Here is a 22,372-nt window from a genome sequence, read left to right on the forward strand (position 1 = left end):
TGTCTAGGCCTATATCTAAAAACATAAAGGAGTCTAACCTGTTCTAACATGAACTGAAGCGACTCCTCTGGCCTGTCAAAAAACTGGTTTTTAGTCATCGCCTGTAGAGAGACCACAAAAAAAGACTGCAAACACTGCATGCCCATGTTTCATAATCACCAACTTTTGTTTCACCTCAGAAGGTGCTTGTTTTTCTCACCTGAAAGATCTGAAGAAAGTTATGGCTTTCCATGTATTTTACAGAGAGCTCAGATGGGTTCATGTTGGATGGCACAGAACGGAAAGACAGATCAGCAGTATTGATTATAATCACTTTGTTGTTCCTGGATCTTCCATCTGAGCAGAGAAGTTATTACATTTAATTTTGCAATACTGCATATGACACTACAAAAACTGTATAGGTCTAGGAGATACAGTGATGCAATTGGCACGAACAATGACCTCTGGGGAATGAAAGAGTAAAATGGTCTGGCAAATTGTCCATAACCTATTTTTCCACTGGTGGTCGATATGCATTTGAAAGTGACAGGTTCTGGAAGAAAAAAATAATGGGTCTATAATTTTGTCTTCTCTCAATAGCCTACCGGTATATCAGCACACAACTTAATGCACAGTAAAACCAAATGCCTGAAATTGACACACGAGTGGTCGTTTTTCAATGCCACTGACTGATCTTTTGGCACAGTGGTGGCTGAACGTTAACTAACGCCAAAGAAATGAACCTCTCCTAATGTAGGTTTACAATTAATAGTCTTTGAGACACCGACGATAATGTGCAACTGCAGCCCACAATTCGGGGCGTTCCTGCATGTGGTCATTCCTGCATCTGCAGGAACGCCCCTCCCCTCGAGCATCCCTTTGGTTCATTCATGAACACCCCCCCTCGAGCGTCCCATTGGTTCTTGCATGAACACCCCCCCCTCGAGCACCCCACCCGCCCCAATCGAGCACGACATCTTCCTGCTTGTGACGCTTTGGAATGTGGGTCAAAAGGCAATTAAAATATTATCTGAGTTTTTTCCACCTCCTACCGGAGTCCTCCTTGCTAGCAACCAGGAGCGACACTGGTAGACCTTGACCTTTGCTCCTGCCTGCCGAACACCTGCCCTCACCTTCATTAACAAAACTGCAGGAAAACAGTGCCCAACAGGCGGGGGCGAAGGACACTGTCTACTGGTCACCCCCGCCTCCACTAGCACAACAGGCGTGAGGTTGGGGTGACACCATATGCTAGCCAACTAGCTTGTTTGCGACACCGTGTCGTGTGCTAGCTTGCTAGTTAGCCTATCCAACCGCTAGCACAGCAGGTGGAAGGAGGGGGGAGCGTGTGCTAGCTTGCTATTGTGCATTAACGCCACCTACTGTACTGGTGCACCACCGCCTCCCTCCTGTCCTAACTTAAAAAGTTACCAATAGAAGTATAAAGAGGGGTTCCCAAATGCCGGAATGTCCACATGCAGGAACTCCCCGAATTGCACTCTTCTCGACACCGAGCAAGTATGGGTAGCTGCAGCCCAACATGGTGACCAGAGTAAGAGTGAGTGGGTGTATCGAAAGGAGTGGTTTTATGGAAAGCAAATCAGCTAATCGGGCAAATTTGTTGACACTCTAGACTATTTTGCGTGGCGGATTGGACTGCACAAGTCAACATGAAGTGCTTCCAACTCTCTATCACGGTCCTGTCACCGCGATAACTAACGTGGCAATTTTTCTCTCACATGATTTTATTTTAAGTAGGATAGCAGCCTACACAAGAAATAACTAATATTGATAACCATCTAGATGTCACCTTGATGCATACAGTACCAGTCAAATGTTTGGACACCTATACATTCCAGGGTTTTTCTGCAGAATAATAGTGAAGACATCAAAACTACCAAAAAGGTGTTAAACAAATCAAAATACAGTATATTTAAGATTTTAGATCCTTCAAAGTAGCCACCCTTTACCTTGATGACAGCTTTGCACACTCTTGGCATTCTTTCAACCCGCTTCATGAGGAATGCTTTTCCAACCATCTTGAAGGAGTTCCCGCATATACTGAGCACTTATTGGCTGATTTTCCTTCCCTCCGCGGTCCAAATCATCCCAAACCATCTCAATTGGGTTGAGGTCGGGTGATTGTGGAGGCCAAGTCATCTGATGCAGCACTCTATCACTCCTTGGTCAAATACATCTTACACAGCCTAGAGGTGTGTTTTGGGTCATTGTCCTGTTGAAAAACATATGATAGTCCCACTAAGCACAAACCAGATGAGATGGCGTATCGCTGCTGAATGCTGTGGTAGCCATGCTGGTTAAGTGTGCCTTGAGTTCTAAATAAATCACAGACAGTGTCACCAGTAAAGCACCATCACACCTCCTCCTCCATGCTTCATGGTGGGAACCATACATGCGGAGATCATCCGTTAACCTACTCTTGTGGGAGAAAGGTAGACGTGCTGAAGGAAGGAAAAATAGAAATACATTAGCTAGCGAAAGAGGAGACTGGCAGCTGGCCCTGAGTGGAGATAACAGGTGGCCATACATCCCCAAGTAGGAACCACGCAACGGTCAGGCAAGCTGAATGTATGGCCATGACTAAATATATGCCAAGCGTAAGCATGCAATGCATGCATTATTTTCATATCCATATGAGGAGAGTTTAGCCACCATTATGTTAGAGCTAAAACCAGATGTGGGCGTTATCTTCAGATATGGGTGTTATCCATTGGGTTGAAAGATAATGGTGGCAGAACGCATAGGGGGTTTTACTTCATTTACATAAAGGGTGGACCTATGTATTGTATGTGCATAAAAGCAGAGCCGGGGCTGGAAGGCAGTTGTTCCGTGGACCGGCTCGGCTTTACCGCTCTGTATTAAAGTCTATATTGAATTTACAAGTTCTTGGAAGAAGTGTTATTCTTAAGACAATTTTCCACGACACTCTCACAAAGACACGGCGGTTGGAACCAAAAATCTCACATTTGGACTCATCAGACCAAAGGACAGATTTCCACCGGTCTAATGTCCATTGTTCGTGTGTTTTGGTCCAGGCAAGTCTCTTCTTCTTATTGGTGTCCTTTAGTAGTGGTTTCTTTGCAGCAATTAGACCATGAAAGCCTGATTCACGCAGTCTCCTCTGAACAGTTGATGTTGAGATGTGTCTGTTACTTGAACTCTGTGAAGCATTTATTTGGGCTGCAATCTGAGGTGCAGTTAACTCTAATGAACTTATCCTCTGCAGCAGAGGTAACTCTGGGTCTTCCTTTCCTGTGGTGGTCCTCATGAGAACCAGTTTCATCATAGCGCTTGATGGTTTTTGAGACTGCACTTGAAGAAACTTTCAAAGTTGTTATGGAGTGACTGACCATGTCTTAAAATAATGATGAACTGTCATTTCTCTTTGCTTATTTGAGCTGTTCTTTTTTTTTAATGGAAAATATATTTTGATTTGTTTAACACTTTTCTGGTTACCACATGATTCCATATGTGTAATTTCATAGTTTTGATGTCCTCACTATTATTCTACAATGTAAAAATAAAGAAAAACCCTTGAATGAGTAGGTATGTCCAAACTTTTGACTGGTACTGTATATATAGTCTACTACTCAATTGGGAGGGTATGAACAGCAACAAGAATGGGACACAGTGCCCTTGGCTCTGCTTGACAAGCACTACTGTCTGGCCCTTGGGAAGTAGCAACCAAGTAGCAAATATCAGGGTGACAGCTGCACAAGCATTGAACGCATTAAGAACACCCGCCATCAATACTTTTAATCAAAAATAAACAATTGCCAGTTGTATAACTTAAAATGAACAATTATTTCGGAAAACTGAACGGTGAAATACGACTCAGACTCATCCTGTGGCTTAAAAAAAAAAGAAGTCCAAACTCTCACGGTAAGGTAGCTCAATGTATGGTAGTTGCATGGTATGAAACTGAAGAAAAAAAACACTGATCCATCAGAACCATCAAACCTATAGCATAACGCTTTAGACTCGCACACTCTTTTCCACACGTCCACTGATTTCCTTTCGACACACCCTCTCGCCTGTAGTCCAGTTGCCATATTGGGATGCAGCAACCGAAGATTTTTATAACTAACCCAAGATACACCACAACCTGTCGTTTACAACGGGAACAAATGTGTCATAGTGGGCAGATTAAGCAAGAGAGGGGGGGGGGGATCCTATTGGCTAGTTATATCATTGATTTGCGTATTTCCGTTAGGGAACGCCTACTCTGTGAAGTGCACGTGTACATTAACCCAATTCACCATTGCACTCCTGAACAACGCAATTTCTTAAAACTTTGGCAAAAGGTAAAATCTACAAAATGTTGTCCACTCGTCTTCGTATCAGATTGTAGTTTTGGGAACAAAAAACTCTATTGAGATCAAACGTTTACTCGATGAGAAAATGTGCAGAATGTCGGCCAAAATCCATTTCGCTCCATCTTCTCCCACTGAGCTTCCTCTCATCACCATATTTGTTGGTGAGCGGAAAAGCCAACCCGATGCTTCACGCGTATACATCTGGTGACATTTCTGGCTCATTGTTCTATCTGTGGCTACCCCTTCTCACGCCGAGGGTGTCCTCCCCTTAACCCGCAATAAAATTACATAACAAATATCCGCCAGATGGCGCTCATAATCAACAAAATGCACGTCTCACAAAATCCGGAAATCTACAATTCGGGATGAAAGTTTACCATGAGAAATGGCGATTGTTTGAGTACGTTGTAGTTATGAGATGTGTCTTGCTGGACTAAGCAAAGTAGGAAATACGCGTATTTAATGTTAACGAACTACGTTTGCTCAATGGTTCTCGTCATGTTGTCTTTCTTAGTCTAATTTCATAGTAGGCTGAAGCGCGCATATTATGTATTATTAGGCTACGAGTCACACCTAATTATCCTACAACAGAGCATTATGCATGAAACAGAACCTCCTGATAAGCATCATTCCAAGTGAGAACGTGAAAGCCTACTTCGGGTTCTGCAGATATGTTCGACATCTCATGGTGTTGCCGGCAACGAATAGCCCATGATGTTTAGAATGTACAATAAACATTAACTTCAGCTTTAATTAAGGCTGATTATTCAAGTCTAGACATCAGACAAGCGCGCTCGCACACACACACACACACACACACACACCTGTCACTGTCTAGACAGGGAGGGGGCATTAAGGCCAGAGGGGGGTGTGGGGATTTGCACGATCCACTATTGCTATATTTCATGCCAGTCAGAACATATCTGTGAACGCATTGGAGAACAAAACAATTTAATATCGCATTACTCAATCTGATTGGCCAGCTAAACCGTCAGCATTTTTTTTAATCTTGGCTTGAGGTCAGCTAGGGACGTTAAAAAATAAATAAATGAGAAAATAGAAATGCGTAGAAAGTAAAAGACACGGCAGCCAATCTAGCTTGTTGGTACTAAAAATGATAGGCAGCTACGTCATCCAATATGAAGCTGCAAACCAATCGGTAGCAGTTACTGACAACGACTTTGTCCAATGCAAAGTACAGACACATGATAGACATAATTCTTCAATTGACTGCCCTTTTGATCAATGGAATATTGAAAAAAGAGTTATTCTCTTTACATTATAAACCAAGCGTCATGATTCCAATATAGGCCTATATAATTATATATATATTTTTTTTATATAAAAGCGTGTAAGACGAAATTAACCCTTGATGACCTGAATGAAAATTATTTCCTTAAATAACATTCTGCGAAGACGTACATTCTGCATGGATGAACATTTCCAGACACAGAGAGTGGAATTTCATTAAAACTACGGTCTTCGGTTGTTCATATTGGATCAAACAACCCTGTCTGCGTAAGAGGAACATTGACTATTTCGGAGCCACAATGCCATGGTTTCACCGGCCCACTGCGCTCCGTAGAGAGGGTGTACGGCTCAATGATTGGGGCAAAACCACGCTGACCGATTTATGTTCCAACCTACATCGCTCAAGAGAGGCTCTGTTCCAATCGTAAGTGAAAAGGCGTGCCTGTCCAAAATATTCAACGTATAGTTAAAAAATGGGAGGGCACACTTGAACTCGTTGAAGTCCTTTATGAAGGTAGGCTGCAGCGTGTGTTTATTGATGAGATGAAAGAAGATGGAAGTGAGAAATGAAATAAAGTAAGGGAAAATATTAAACAATTCGAAGCCTTGCCGGGGAAAAACCGGGGAAGCTGTGAATCGCTGTCGCCATTGGAGAACAAGCTTAGGACAGCAGGTAAGAAATAGGAAAAGTGAGGGAAGGGGCTGGTGTTAAAACTGTCTATGTTAGGCTATTGATAAGAATATATTACAGTTATTCCCAATATATGATATATACTAAACTTAATAGTAAGTGAAGCTTAAAACATACAGACAATTTTACGCTTAGTTCCATTGCCTCCATTTGTGGATTTCCCAACCAGATTTACAGCAGAATCAGTAAAACTTTATTTCCTTCCAGCATTCCAGAGCCTAATTGAATTAGAACGTAAATGCAAAACGATATATGATATTGTGGGGTCTATTGATTACAGATAGTATGGATTTACAATAGTCAGTTTACGTTACACCCGACAAAAAAAGACGCTCTGCTCACTTTCATGACGTCCTAGGTAGCCCATCTGTCATTATTCTCAACATCAATGCTTATTTCCTTAGTTTTACTCCTTCCGATTCTGGACAGAGATATGAATTGTGTTGACTGTTCTACTTTGGACTGTCACGTTATTATGAATGGAGCTCCATGGTTAAGACTGTATAACACAAATTAGACAATTTACATGAAACATCTGGAGTTTAGGGCATGCGGTGTGGTGCGTAAAGCGGAATAAACAGATGTATAAGGAAAGGTCAATCATTTGGGAATGAGAAGGAGCAGGCATACAATTTAAAACCACTATGTTGTATCTCCGTCTTTTGGCTGTTTTCTCGGACTATGTCCAAATGTGTCCAACCCCCTACCAAGTCAACACTTGTTGGACCGAACAATGGGCGAAATAGAAGTAAAATTACAATAAAGCCCTCAAATATTTTAGTTTGGTACATGCTGTACCTAAATTAAAATGAGGATGCAAGGTGTCAGACGTTTGTCAAATTAAATTATACATGAACATCTGCCTGACACAGAAAGGTAGCCTACATATTCAGCCAATATCCTAGGCTAAAAGTATGAAAGACACTGCGGATTTAGTTTCACCGATAGAATAAAAACTGTCCATCTGCTCTGGATTTTGGTGCCATGTTTTACAAAATGAATGCCCTCTTTTTATTGTCACGATCTTTGTTGCGCAATTCCAGCAATATTAACGTACATGACCGTATAGGATATTAGAAGAGAGACCGTTTAAAAAATATATTGTAATGTAGAAATATGATATCATTAGGTATAGGTCTATAGTCCTATGGGAGACAGTCAGGTTCGTTTGATAAATGACGGCACAGGGGTGCATGAAGCAGTGAATTGGTTCATCAAGATGTTGGTTTCTCCAACTTCAAACAGTTTCATTAGTTTTAACAATTTTATTGACTGTTGATTTGACAGTTGATCAGTGGGGCAAAACGTCCTATCCATCTCTCAAAAGTTGTTGAGACTATTGCCTCTGCACCGCATGTTTAGGAGTAGCCACAGCCTATATAGTCTATTAGAAAGAAACATTGTTACAAATGCTGCAGGTTGAAGAGATTTATGGTTGACTAACAAACTTTATTGAATCAGTCAGAGATTGTTCACAATGTCCTTTTCGGATAATTACATTTTTGAATATTAACTGTTTCGGTTTTGCTTGTTCCCCATTCACCCCCTTGTAACAGTCTTCTAATGGTCATAGACTACTGTTGAGGCTTATCTGCCCTATATAGAATAGGCTTACTATATATAGCTGGAATATACCGGTAACTCCACAACAGAAACTTTGCTTGGCACTGTGAGTTGTAATGGATAACCAGCCGCACGTTTTTAAACACATGTGCACTGGCTGCTGCTGACATGAGTGTGTTGAGTTGCGCATCTTATCCTAAATGATCATGTGAATCATAGGCTGTAGACATAATGAAGAATAGTGTTGAACTGTAGGACAGCGAGCACGCATTGAAGAATCCATTGTTTCAAATGCCTGTTGACAAGTAGCCTACGTTTACTGATCAATACACATCTTGAGCTAAGATAAAACTCATAACTGAAATGTACATTATAAAGTTTATTGCCTACAAGTATGTTCCCTCCAATTTTTCTTATCCATTTCCCTTTTGATGATGAGATGGAGATATGCAGTTGTACGTTAAGTATACTGGTTTGATATGGAAAGTTTTTATTTAACACTTCCACCATTGCAGTGATTGAGGCTGTATGCAGAGTGGGCCGATGCTATGATGGATGAAATTATAATTATTGTAATGAGTGCCAGTATCACACATGAAGTATTGCAATTCAAGCCTGTTGGTTGGACATTTAGGCCTACTCTTTAGTGAGATTTTGGCATCCAACAGCCATCTCTGCTCTTCGGTTTAAGTTAAATCCAATTTTCTTACAGAGTTCATTAATTGAACCACCAACACATAGTAAACAGGCCCAGTTGTCCGTAATTGTCACATTTTCATTGTAATCCCTCTAACAGTGTAACTACATGCACATCGTTACATAGTACCTACAACTAGTACAACACATTTTCAGGTTGTAAAGAAAAACCTCACTGGTTATTCAGGCTACAGTTCAGAGGGGCTAGCAGAGTTGAAGGAGTTTGTTTGTTAACTATGTCTTCCAAGAACTCTTCATGTGAGCAATCACAAAACAAATATTTTAAATGCAAAATGTCAAGTTTCGATTCATGATAATTGATTCAGTACTTTGTCCATAGCGATACGTCTGGATTGGCTCACGAAGACACTGCCAGGACATCAAATGTGATCTGTGATGTCATTGCAAGGTGGGGAGGTTTTGGAGGTGTCCCGTTTAAATTGAAAGGTAAGCCATGTGCCTATTTGTGCTCACAGAACCAAACTTTGATGAAAATGTAATGGTATACCGTTCGGCTCTCAAGGGAACCACCTGATAGCTTTGTGTGGCTAATTCCATAATCATGCAATGGGTACCACATCTTGATTAGATATACATTTTTTAAAGAATTGTAACTATTACAAAGCCAGAGGAAAAAAATGTATTTGCGGTTTTTATATTGCTTCCTGTCCTCTTTTGCTCAAGCACATAGTAGAATGGTTTCGGCCTCTCAGTTTTTGTAGTTCCAGCTTCCAACCAACTTAGGCCTGCTGTTCAATCAAAGCTGCCCCCTATGCAAATATTGTAGTATGTTCTACAGTGTTAGCAAGCCCAGCTGTCAGCTCTCTGGCAAATGGTCACTAAAATATTGACATATTGAGACATTTGTAAATGCATCCCCTCCACAGAATGCTGGGGCCTCCCTTTCTCTTCAATACAGCAAGCTTTTAAACTGAAGACGTAGAAAACCGCAAATTAGCTAAGCAACAGCTGTGTTGTTCTCATTTGCTGAATAAATCAGTAAGTGGCAAACTAATGCTCCCCGACACATTATGTAATGATATTTTAGCATTAGGCTATACTCAGAAACATATATTGATGTGGTATCTAGGGCACAGATTACAATATTGTGCATTTTTTGAAAGCCCATTATAGGCTTTTCAGGAGCATGCTGTAAGATGTCCTGCTGCTAATAGCTCCTTTTAGCCCTGAAATATATCCTGAAAATGTGAAGAAGAGTTTACATTACCATATCATGTCTTCTTAGTCTACATTACATTTACATTTCCGTTTTAAAGCCTTTTCGTATATGAACAGGAGGGGGGGTAAGCATAAGATATTCAGTAGTAATTGTCTGAGCATATATGTAACATGATTTAAGCTTAATAGTGCTATTGTGCCCAAATTGTGTGACAGATTTCTCTTACAGCTTTGAAAGGGATACTTTGGGATTTTGTCAATGAGGCTTTTTATCTTCTTCCCCAGAGTCAGATGAACTCATTGATACAATTTGTATGGCTCTGTGTCCAGTATGAAGGAAGTTAAAGCTAGCAGATACCCATAGACGTCCAGTCATTGTGCTAATGCTAGTTAGCGTTGGTTCGCTAAACAACTCTAACTTTTTTCATACTGGACACAGAGACATAAAAATGGTATCCACGAGTTCATCATTGCCAAAATCTCAAAGTATCTCTTAAAGGCCGAGCCTACATGCAGAAATGTGGCCACACTGCTACATATGAGTTTGTGGATTGTTTATATCAGTTGTAATTATTTGGAAATTCATAGTTTAGTATTTGGTGTTTAACATACTTCAACCTTACTTTGCGTATTGTAGCGACCTAGACATTAGAAACCATTCATCGACTACTGCCAAGGACATATGCCTAGTAGGCCAAGGAAGTATTGAGGCCATGGAAAGAAAGTTGAGGAGGGGTAGAGTGCAGTGCGCCTTCCATTGCTAAATGTACTACAATCACTGCTAAGAGGTGGGTTCTCTTTTAATTTTTCGTTTTGACATCTCATTCATGGGATTCACCAGAATTTCCAAAGTAATTCGAAAAACCAATCATACATGTCTGTCGGAGACAGACAGGTCGAGTGGCGAATGAAGGAGCCCCTCCCCTGATATTAAAGAGCCACTTGCCTGCCCTCTGATCATTCTCACCTCTCTTCCTCACAGAAGACTTCTACTTAGTTTTATTCAGCACAACTTGATCTGTTTTCCTGCTTAACTGTTCACCGGTGTGCAGTCAAGGTTGCACCAACAAGCACAGGGTTATCAGATCTCATCTTTTGTCCTGGGTGACTTTCCTGAAAGGATACTTTCTGCTTCGGGTAAGAATTAGCTTCACCACTTTTCTTCCTTCATCTCCTGTTCTAGCTAGTGTCACACAGCTAGCTACGGAGACTTGGCTAGCTTAGCTGCAAGGCTTAGCTAACCTGGCTATCTCATCGCAAGGCTAGCTATCCTACCGACTAGGTTTTATACCTGCAATGGTAGAATTACTAGTTCGCTCTCTTGGTTAGTTTAACCCACTACCGGCTGGGACTAGATCGACCATCCTGCTTATCAGTCGAGAGCCATGCTTTTGTTCGTCGCAAGACGAACATAGCGCTAGCTTCCTTTGGCTAACTTTGTGCTAATTAGCTAGGCTACTAGCTCACTTGGTGAACACTAGCTACGTTCACATTGTTATATGATTAGCTTCTCCGACCAGCACTGTGTTAACTAGCTAGGCTACTAGCCCACACCTGTATTTGGGGAGTTTCTCCCATTATTTTCTGCTGATCCTCACAAGCTCTGTCAGGTTGGATGGGGAGCATCGCTGCACAGCTATTTTAAGGTCTCTCCAGAGATGTTGGATCGGGTTCAAGTCCGGCTCTGGCTGGGCCACTCAAGGACAGTCAGATACATGTCACGAACGCCACTCCTGCGTTGTCTTGGCTGTGTGCTTAGGGTCGTTGTCCTGTTGGAAGGTGAACCTTCGTCCCAGTCTAAGGTCCTGAGCACTCAGGAGCAGGTTTTCATCAAGGATCTCTCTGTACTTTGTACTTTTCTGTACCATAGGGTTCTTGTTCACCTCCTTGGCACTTCTCCCCCGATTGCTCAGTTTGGCCAGGCGGACAGCTATAGGAAGAGGCTTGGTGGTTCCAAACTTATTCCATTTATTCCATTTTGGTACCCTTCCCCAGGTCTGTGCCTTGACACAATCTTGTCTCTGAGCTTTACGGACAATTCCTTTGACGGACAATTCCTCATGGCTTGGTTTCTGCTCTGACATGCAGTGTCCACTGTGGGACCTTATAGTATATAGTCAGGTTTGTGCCTTTCCAAATCATGTCCAATCAATTGAATTTACCACAGGTGGACTCCAATCAAGTTGTAGAAACATCTCAAGGATGATCAATGGAAACAGGATGCACCTGAGCTCAATTTCGAGTCTTATAGCAAAGGGTCTGAATACTTTTAAAAATGTTTTAAATATTTTTTTTACCTTTATTTAACTAGGCAAGTCAGTTAAGAACAAATTCTTATTTTCAATGAAGGCCTACCAGAAGGCAAAAGGCCTCCTGCAGGGACAGAGCAGTGGGTTAACTGCCTTGTTCAGGGGCAGAACAACAGATTTTTACTTTGTCAGCCCGGGGATTTGATCTTGCAACCTTTACGGTTACTAATCCAACACTCTAACCACTAGGCTACCTGCAGGGATTTTCTTTTTATGCATTTGCAAAAATTTCTAAAAACCTGTTTTCACTTTGTCATTATGGTGGAATTGTGTGTACATTAATGACATTTTAAAAATAATTATTTAAAAGAAGACTGTAACAAAATGCACTGTATTCCCGGTTCTTTGATGTCATCTCACCTAGGGTTGCACATTTTGGGGAATATTCAGAGGTGGAAACTTTCTGTGGGAATTAACGGGAATACATGGGAATTAACGGGAATATATGGGAATTAATGGAAACATATGCAAATTAATACAATTTAAATGTAGATGTTTTTTTGCATTGGATATGTTTACCATATCATATGGAGACAGAAATATAAACCTTTTACCTTATCATAAGTAGACATAATTGCAAATGATTAAATCCTTCCAATATAAATACAAATAAAAATGTAGTTACGAATTTAACTTTAATTAAATGAGTTGACTCTTCACATGGGATGATTTCACTGAACAACAAAAGAAAGGGAATATTGAATGATCCCCAATGATCCATTGCATTTCCCCAAAACATTTTCAACATACATCTGTAAAGTGATAGTCAAGAAACAAAAGCTTTGGCTGTCTCCGTCTCAGGCTTCCATGTCTTCTCCCTGGACCTCCTCAATGTCCACCTCTTGAACATCAGACTCTGAGGCCTCATCTTCACTGTCACTTTCCAACCTTGTTGAGGATGGCTCGTTGTCAGGCTCAAAAAGCCTCAAATTTGCCCGGATGGCCACCATTTTTTCAACCTTTGTATTGGTCAGCAGGTTGCGTGCTTTGGTGTGTGTGTTCCCAAACAAAGACCAGTTGCGCTCTGAGGCGGCTGATGTTGGTGGGATTTGGAGGATGATGGAGGCAACAGGGGAAAGAGCCTCAGATCCACAAAGTCCCTTCCACCAGGTGGCTGATGAGATATGTTGGCACGACTGCCATATTGCATCTCCATCCCAAAGCCCTTGCTTGGAAGTGTACTTCGCCTGACAGCCACAAACCTTGCCCCCATCCAGGCCAAGGTGGCGAGTCACGGTAGTGATGACACCATAGGCCTTGTTGATCTCTGCACCAGACAGGATGCTCTTGCCAGCATACATGGGGTCCAACATGTACGCTGCGGCGTGTATAGGCTTCAGGCAGAAGTCTTCACACTTTTTGATGTATTTCAGAACTGCAGTTTCCTCTGCTTGGAGCAACAGTGAAGTGGGCAGGGCAGTACAGATTTATCTTACATCTGCAAGCAGTCTGAACATCAGACAGGATGGCATTGTCTCCCTCCATCTGTGCAATGGATACTGCTATACGTTTCAGTAGTTTCAGGCTGCTTACCACTCTCTCCCAAAATACATCATTCAGGAGGGTCCACTTGATGGGGCTGTCCATATCGGCAGACTGTGATATGGCCATTTCTTGGAGAGACTCCTTCCCCTCCAGGAGACTGTCACACATGATGACAACACCTCCCCAACGGGTGTTGCTGGCAGCTTCAATGTGGTGCTCTTATTCTTCTCACTTTGCTTGGTGAGGTAGATTGCTGCTATAACTTGATGACCCTTCACATACCCAACCATTTCCTTGGCTCTCTTGTAGAGTGTATTCATTGTTTTCAGTGCCATGATGTCCTTGATGAGCAGATTCGATGCATGAGCAGCACAACCAATGGGTGTGATGTGAGGGTAGGACTCCTCGACTTTAAATCAAGCAGCCTTCATGTTCGCAGCATTGTCTGTCACCAGTGCAAATACCTTCTGTGGTCCATGGTCATTGATGACTGCCTTCAGCTCCCCTGCAATGTAGAGACCGGTGTGTCTGTTGTCCCTTGTGTCTGTGCTTGTAGAATACTGGTTGAGGGGTGGAGATGATGTAGTTAATTATTCTTGCCCATGAACATTTGACCACCCATCAGAGATGATTGCAATACAGTCTGCTTTCTCTATGATTTGCTTGACCTTCACTTGAACTCTGTTGAACTCTGCATCCACCAAATGAGTAGATAAAGCATGTCTGGTTGGAGGGGTGTATGCTGGGTGAAGAACATTCAGAAATCTCTTCCAATACACATTGCCTGTGAGCATCAGAGGTGAACCAGTTGCATACACAGCTCGAGCAAGACATTCCTCAGCATATCTCTGACTACGTTCCTCCATTGAATCAACAAAAACTTCTGATTCCAGGAGGACCATGAGGTGTTGCTATTGATAAGGTGTCTGATTCATAATTTTCCCCTCGAATAGAAGTAGAGGGACTTTTATCAGAGGTTGCTTGTTGTGAGCGCTGAGGGAACTTTTATGTACTTGGTCAGATGATTCTACATCTTTGTTGCATTCTTCAGATTTGGCACAGTATTTGTAAATGTACACAGCTTTTCCATCTACATTAGCTGCAGTGAAATGTCTCCACACAATTCTGATAGTGCCTGTGGCATTTTCCTGTAAAGATTAGAAAATAATGAGTAAGAAACCCTCCAGTACAATTCCATGTATGTACAGTTAAATAGTTAAGCAGTTAGATTAAACAACTCCTTTGTAAGATAAATGTTTTAAAATGAAACATGTATGGAAACAGGTGAATTAACACTCCTCACTTAGCAGGCTCAAGCAAGCTATAACCCACATGGTAGCCAAAACTAACTAGCAGAAATGGTTAACAAGTTAGAAATTATTTTAACACACTTGCTGTAGGCTACTATTTACTAGTTAACAAAAAATCATGAATGTCAGATACAATATATTCACCCCACCCAGTATTGTAATCAAAACTTACCAGAAAGCATGTAGTCCTTGGTTCAGACAGTGTAGTAGTGTGGGCTCAATAGCATCTCATTAGTGTGCAATATCTTGAGAATCAGCTGTACATGTGATGAAAGAATGCACTGTGCATGCAGAAGGTTGCAATTCCATTGAATTGGGGATAGTTTAACCAAAATATGCCACAAGACCTAGAATTGCCTTATGTGTATCCCCAATAAAGATTCACTGTTATAAGCTAACTTTTTGGAGGAATTTAATCAAAATTCCCAGGCTTAACTTCCCATGGAAAATTTACCGGAAAGTTTCCAACCCTTTGCAACCCTAATCTTACCACATTCCCATACTCGCAAGAATGTGAGGAAGTTCGGCATGCTTGAGAATGATCAGAGGGCAGGCTCTTTAGTATGAGGGGAGGGTCTCAATCATTCGCCACTCTTTCCCATAGACAAACAGTGCATTCGGAAAGTATTCAGACCCCTTGACTTTTTCCACATTTTGTTACATTACAGCCTTATTCTAAAATGGATACACTTTTTCTCCCCCTCATCAATCTGCACACAATACCCCATAATTACAAAGTGAAAACAGGCTTTTAGAAATGTTTGCATATATATATATATATAAAAACAGAAATACCTTATTTACAAAAGTATTCAGACTCTTTGCTATGACACTCAAAATTGATCTCAGCTGCATCCTGTTTCCATTGATCATCCTTGAGATGTTTCTGCAAGTCGAATGGAGTCCACCTGTGGTACATTCAAATGATTGGACATGATTTGGAAAGGCACACACCTGTCTATATAAGGTCCCACAGTTGACAGTGAATGTTAGAGCAAAAACCAAGCCATGAGGTAGAGGGAATTTCCGTAGAGCTCCGAGACAGGATTGTGTCGAGGCACAGATCTGGGGAAGGGTACCAAAACAGTTCTGCAGCGCTGAAGGACCCCAAGAACATAGTGGTCTCTGTCATTCTTAAATGGAAGCCGTTTGGAACCACTAAGACTCTTCCTAGAGCTGGGCGCCTGTCCAAACTGAGCAATCGGTAGAGAAGGGCTTTGGTCAGGGAGGTGACCAAGAACCATATGGTCACTCTGACAGAGCTCAGGAGTTCCTCTGTGGAGATTGGAGAACCTTCCAGAAGGACAACCATCTCTGCAGAACTCCACCAATCAGGCCTTTATGGTAGAGTGGCCAGACAGAAGCCACTCCTCTGTAAAAGGCACATGACAGCCTGCACCTAAAAGACTCTCAGACTATGAGAAACAATATTCAATGCTCTGATGAAACCAAGATTGAACTCTTTGGCCTGAATGCCAAGCGAAACGTCTGTAGGAAACCTGGCACCATCCCTACGGTGAAGCATAGTGGTGGCAGCATTATGCTGTGGGGATGTTTTTCAGCGGCAGGGACTGGGAGACTAGTCAGGATCGAGGGAAAGATGAACGGAGCAAAGTACAGAGAGATCCTTGATGAAAACTGCTCCAGAGCGCTCAGGACCTCAGACTGGGGTGAAGGTTCACCTTCCAACATGACAATGACTGCAAGCACACAGCCAAGACAACGCACTAGTGGCTTCGGGACAAGTCTCTGAATATCCTTGAGTGGCCCAGCCAGAGCCCGGACTTGAACCCAATCGAATATCTCTGGAGAGACCTGAAAATAGCTGTGCAGCGACGCTCCCCATCCAACCTGAAAGAGCTTGGTAGGATCAGCAGAGAAGAATGGGAGAAACTCCACAAATACAGGTGTGCCAAGCTTGTAGCGTCATACCCAAGAAGACTTGAGGCTGTTATCGCTGCCTAAGGTGCTTCAACAAAGTACTGATTAAAGGGTATGAATACTTACTAAATTTGATATTTCTGTTTATAATTGTTTATACATTAGTAAAAATGTATAAAAACGTGTTTTTGCTTTGTCATTATGTGGTATTGTGTGTAGATTGACGAGGGGGAAAATCAATTTTAGAATAAGGCTGTAACTTAACAAAATGTGGAAAAAGTCAAGGGGTCTGAATATTTTCCCAATGCACTGTATCCCATTGGTTCTTCAAGCTACTTAGGAGAATCTCACGAATGTGATGTCGGAAAACAAATAATTAAGAGAACCCACTTAACAGTGATTGTACTACAGAGAACCGGGGTTACACAAGTAACCGTAAGTTACCCTATTATCACATGAAGAAGAGTTGTTAACACATTTTACTACCAAAAAAAATGTACAGGGTCAAACCACAATGATATTGATCACTAGGCTATATTGTTTATTTGATAAACTATCAAACTTCACAATAGTGACAAGCTTCAACCACCAAACTCTGGCAGCTGACTGGCAAGTTGGAGAGGCAAGTTGGAGAGCGCGCTATCTGAGCAGATCATGTCGTGGAAAATTGTCTTAAGAATAACACTTCTTACAAGAACTTGTAAATTCAATATAGACTTTAATACAGAGTAGTAAAGACGAGCCGGTCCGCAGAACAACTGCCTTCCTTAGGTCCCGGCTCTGCTTTTATACACATACAATACATAGGTCCACCCTTTATGTAAATGAAGTATAACCCCCTATGCGTTCTGCCACCATTATCTTTCAACCCAATGGATAACGCCCATATCTGAGGATAACGCCCACATCTGCTTTTAGCTCTAACATAATGGTGGCTAAACTCTCCTCATATGGATATGAAAATAATGCATGCATTACATGCTTACGCTTGGCATATATTTAGTCATGGCCATACATTCAGCTTGCCTGGCCGTTGCGTGGTTCCTACTTGGGGATGTATGGCCACCTGTTATCTCCACTCAGGGCCAGCTGCCAGTCTCCTCTTTCGCTAGCTAATGTATTTCTATTTTTCCTTCCTTCAGCACGTCTACCTTTCTCCCACAATCACTGGATGGTGTTAACATTCTTGCTCGGTGACAGTCACTTTTGACTTGTGAAATATGCATATAACTCAAGTAATGCTTGAGATGGCAAACCCAACTGGTTCACCAGGGCTATGTTTTAGCACAAAGGTACACAGTGTACGCGTATAGGCCTACCTCTAATAGTCATGAACCGTGTGAATACATTGCCACTCCTTTTCCAATGTTTAGATTGCAGTTATAAAAAAAAAGAACCAAAAGTCCAACAGGAGACTTTGTTGAAAGGATTTTCTATATGGGGTCAAGCAGTAGGCCTATATTATCTCTCTTGCCTAGGTTTATTTCTTTGACAGTACAATGTAAGTCAGTTTTCTGTGCCAGATCTGACATGACTACTTCTTACAATGAATAGTGAATCAGCTTGATCGTCAGATAATAAGGCTGAATTCAATCAAACCCACACCGCAGCCGAGGGGCACATTGGAAAAGAATATTGTTACCATGTTTATGTGTTGGGATTTATTAGACAATGTTAGAGTCAAATAAAGTGAAACAAAGCCATTATTATTCAAACCATGCATTTTTCTCAGAACACTCAAAAGAAAATACCTCAGTGGGGATATGATGGAGTAGAACATGTAGCGCTAACACATATGTAGTGAACTTTATGGTAGATTGCCATTGATCTAAGGACTTTGTAACCTACAGTAGTTTATTGTTTTAGAATCTCTTTTAGCCTTTACGGTAGTGTCTGTACGTTCTTGCTGTGCTGTTCTTGAATTCCTTAAAAACTGATTTGATTTAGGCAAAAGACAGGGTCATGTAATTACTTTTTTCTCCGTCTTACTCTTTAAACACACCCACGAGGGCTCGGGCATTTCACTGATGTGAGAAATGTATCTTGGATTCTAATAGGGAAGTTGTATGTTTGCCAAGGTGCATGTGTGTCCTCAGCTAACCCCGCCAACCATATGGTTTTCTACAAGTCATGGTGAGATCACTGTGTATTCAAAAGGGAAAGTTTCTGAAGATGGTTTTCGAAAATAAATAAAATGGTTTCTTCAGTAAAAGTTGTGGATTATCCCATAGTAAGTTTAGACTTATATTCAACTTGTTTACACTTAGACCTCCTGAAAAGCCTTTTAGATCCCATGCTAGTGAACAACGCTTGTAGCCAAAACTGTAAGACGGACTATATCCCATTAAAAAAACGCACAGGGACATTGGTGTGCTATGGAAAAACCGGAGACGTATTATCTGCACAACAGCATTTGTGTTATGAAACCAGAGTTGACCCACAAAAGTAAATGCTATTTGGACATTCCACACCTTGCTGTTACTTTTTATTAATAGGGTAGCAAATCTTTTTTAGGAAATAGCAGGCAGTCATATCTTTAGATGTTTTGCTTTACCGATGAAAACGGTTAGGCCCTACTTCTTTCATGAAATTATTTTGGTTTATGCACAAACAAGTCTATTTTTGCTGTATGAATATCCGCTGAAGAAACAGACACTCGGCTTTTGCATTCTTTCTCTAGCTCGAACACTTGCGTGAAATGGATCAGGATTGTCAAATGATACTCATAATATACTCTTTATATAAGCTAGCTTCTCAGTATTATTTTTTAGAAAGTGTGCTGACTGATTCAGTGTTTAACAGCTAGGTAGCTAACCTTTTTAGAGAGAGATTGTGACAAGTGTGCTTTCTTGTAGGGGTAAGAGAAAACAGGTCACAATGGGGATATGACCTAGTGATCCAGGCACATTGTTATTCTTCTTTCAAGAATTTCTAAGAATTTCTGCTCTCTACTTGCTTTTACATGTTGCAGCAGCTTGCATGTCAAGCATAGTAAAACTAGCTTGTCTCACGTGTTGTTTAAGCTCTGTTCAATTGTTATACTGTGTGAGATCATGCATAACTGTAGCCTGTGTTCATGCAAGCTTTGGTGGTCTACTGCAGGCCACTTCACATTCTAAAGGACAATTATCAAGGTATCACAACTACATTTTAGCAAATTAAATATTTGGTAGAATGACTTGTACATTTTAGCAATATTGCTAGTCAAGGGGTTTTTATTTGTCCTCTGTGTCTGTAACAGCCTTACACATTAGCCAGTAGTTGTGCAAATGATTGTTTTGTCCTAGCCTAAATTAGGACGTCAAAGGGGATGTAGTTCACTCAAACGTATTGTCATGAAATGTATCGATTTTAAGAAATATATTTTATGTCATCTTGTGAAGATGATAGCAGGCGTTTACCTATTTCATGATTTGCCTGTTGCACTTTTCTGTGACAAAGTTTCTGTTGAGCAACAACAAAATATTTGTTATCACGATTAGCTGACATGGCTCTTATTTCATTTTCTTTAAGAGTCCCGCTGTCATTATGAATTGAAATATTGAGACAATGCCAAATGGTTTATGGTTTAATGGATTACTAAACTTTTAATACAACACCGTAGTCATCACTATTCACTCTTGCTATTAGCCTAAATCCCGTTGCTATTATTTTCTGAAAGAGAAAAAAACAACAGCGAGCTTCTGGCTCGTTGCTTCATTCTTGTGAAATGGCTGGCTTTCTTAACTCGTTCTCCTTGCAACACCGTTATTAATCTATGGGTCAAGTTTATAAAGACCTTATATTTTCGTGTTGGCAGTTTGCATCTACCCCTTCTGGATTAACAACAAACAATACCTTTGTTTCCTGAATGACACATGCTTTATAAATACTTTGTGTAAGTGTTTGTGTGTGTGTGTGTGTGTGAGAGTGTGTTTTGAAATGTTCTCTATCTCTGATGCAATGTGTAAGCTTTTGTAGCTAGTTACAGTAGCTGGATGAGAAGCTGGCCAGCAGGCCATTGGCACCGAAGTAAGATGAGTCTGCCAGCATAACTATTATAGAGAGGTCAAAGGTTATAAGAGCTAACAAGATACAATATGACTGTATCTTTTATACAACATACCCTTCTTCAGAAGTCTGTGTTGGGTTTGGCTTTGGAGTCTGGTATGGTGTAAAGCAATGACAGAACGCTCTGTATGTAAAAATCTATGACTGTTTTATTTTCAAAGATTCCTTATTACATCCTATAGGTCAAGTGTTTATACTGTTTCTCTTGAATTAAATATTTTTCTTCCTTTTTTTCTTCTTCCAAATTTGGCAGTTGCCATGGACACCTGTTGTGCCAAAATAACGAGACTGCAATTGTGCAAATATCTGCTTCAGGGTTAACGCGTTTTAAAGACGGTCACATGAGTGGTCAAATGGTTTGTTTTCTGAATGGCTTTGTGAAACACGAAACCCACTAAAATGCATATCAAAAGGCAACCAAGCCTGAGGTTCAAACAGCATCATGATATTGACTGCTTTTACAAGTACTGTGTAGGCCTACTGCAAGATGAACTTGATCAATGGTTTGAGAATAATTTCTGGTTGAAACCTCAACTTTGTTTTGAGTTCCTGTCTTGATTAATGTTAAGATATTCAAGATACTTGAGTCATTTGTACAGATGTAGGATTTTGAGCCAGTTTGAAATAATCCTGCAGCAACAGGAAATGTGAATTATTATTATGTGAATTATTATGTTATAATTAATGGACATTTTTGTAGGCGTTGATACATTTTTCATGAGGGAAAATCCAGTCTGAAATTTCTTTAGAAGCCTTTTTAAACCTCTAATCCAAGTTTTAAATTGTTCTCCTTCAATAGGGTGATCAAATTTAAATCCTACATCTGTAAGTATTTATGATAAACCTCATGAATGCAAAGTAAATCATACTAGGAATTAAGTAGAAGGGGTGTTGGCTGGGAGTTCTTGACATGCAATGAATTAAGTGAACAAGTTGTTCAGCCAATTTTTTTTTTGCTGTAGTTAGTTAGACATGCTTATGCTTGCGTCACTCATGATGGCATAATTGCCTCAACCTTTGATGAATTGTTATGTCATTGCATGTTTTCAAGTAGCCCTAGTCTTTACTTTTGTTATCTCAAGATCACGGGAAACTGTGTCATGTTCTGGTCATGTAATACATTTCTCGTAATCTCAAGAAACGTCTTGTGTGTCTACGCCAAAGTCACACTCATTACTAAGACGCTGGACTGTTAGCATTTCCCGTAGGAATACATGTCCTGATAGATTCAGTAGTGCCATCGAAGGAAAAAGAACAAGGAAAAACTGCCTTAGCAAAGCATCTGGGTGCTCAGGGGTTTCCCCCGCTCTGAAAACGTCACTCTCCGCACAATGATGGTATTCAATTATGACAATCCCAATCTACATCTTTGGCAATGTTTGATCGAAGGACTAGCTCTATGAGCTCACCCACCAACCCCCGCCCAGCTACTGATATTCTGGTATACCACAATGCAACTGTTTTTCCCATTACGGCGAATGCTAACGAGCGGACTCTATTGGTTTACACCCTATTTGGCTACCTTGCATACTTGCATAACTCAAGTCTCAGAAGAAGGTTCACAAAATGTTTACAGAAGAATACAAATATACAGAACCTTATTTTGTCATGTTTCAAATCAAAAGTACAATGGTTGAACAC

The 22,372-nt window shown here is 40.9% G+C and overlaps 1 protein-coding gene across 1 annotated transcript in view; it reads left to right on the forward strand.

The window, feature by feature from the left end:
• Positions 1 to 5,887: 5,887 nt before the first annotated feature.
• LOC115154808 (zinc finger and BTB domain-containing protein 20) overlaps positions 5,888 to 22,372 on the forward strand; it is a 36,021-nt gene continuing 19,536 nt past the window's right edge. Inside the window, exons 1-2 of the mRNA XM_029701411.1 lie at positions 5,888 to 6,240; positions 8,858 to 8,964. The gene's annotated coding sequence lies outside the window, so the exon portion shown is untranslated. The remainder of the gene's footprint in view (positions 6,241 to 8,857; positions 8,965 to 22,372) is intronic.

This window comes from Salmo trutta, chromosome 19 (genome assembly GCF_901001165.1).
Source record: "Salmo trutta chromosome 19, fSalTru1.1, whole genome shotgun sequence".
NCBI classification, from domain to species: Eukaryota; Metazoa; Chordata; class Actinopteri; order Salmoniformes; family Salmonidae; genus Salmo; species Salmo trutta.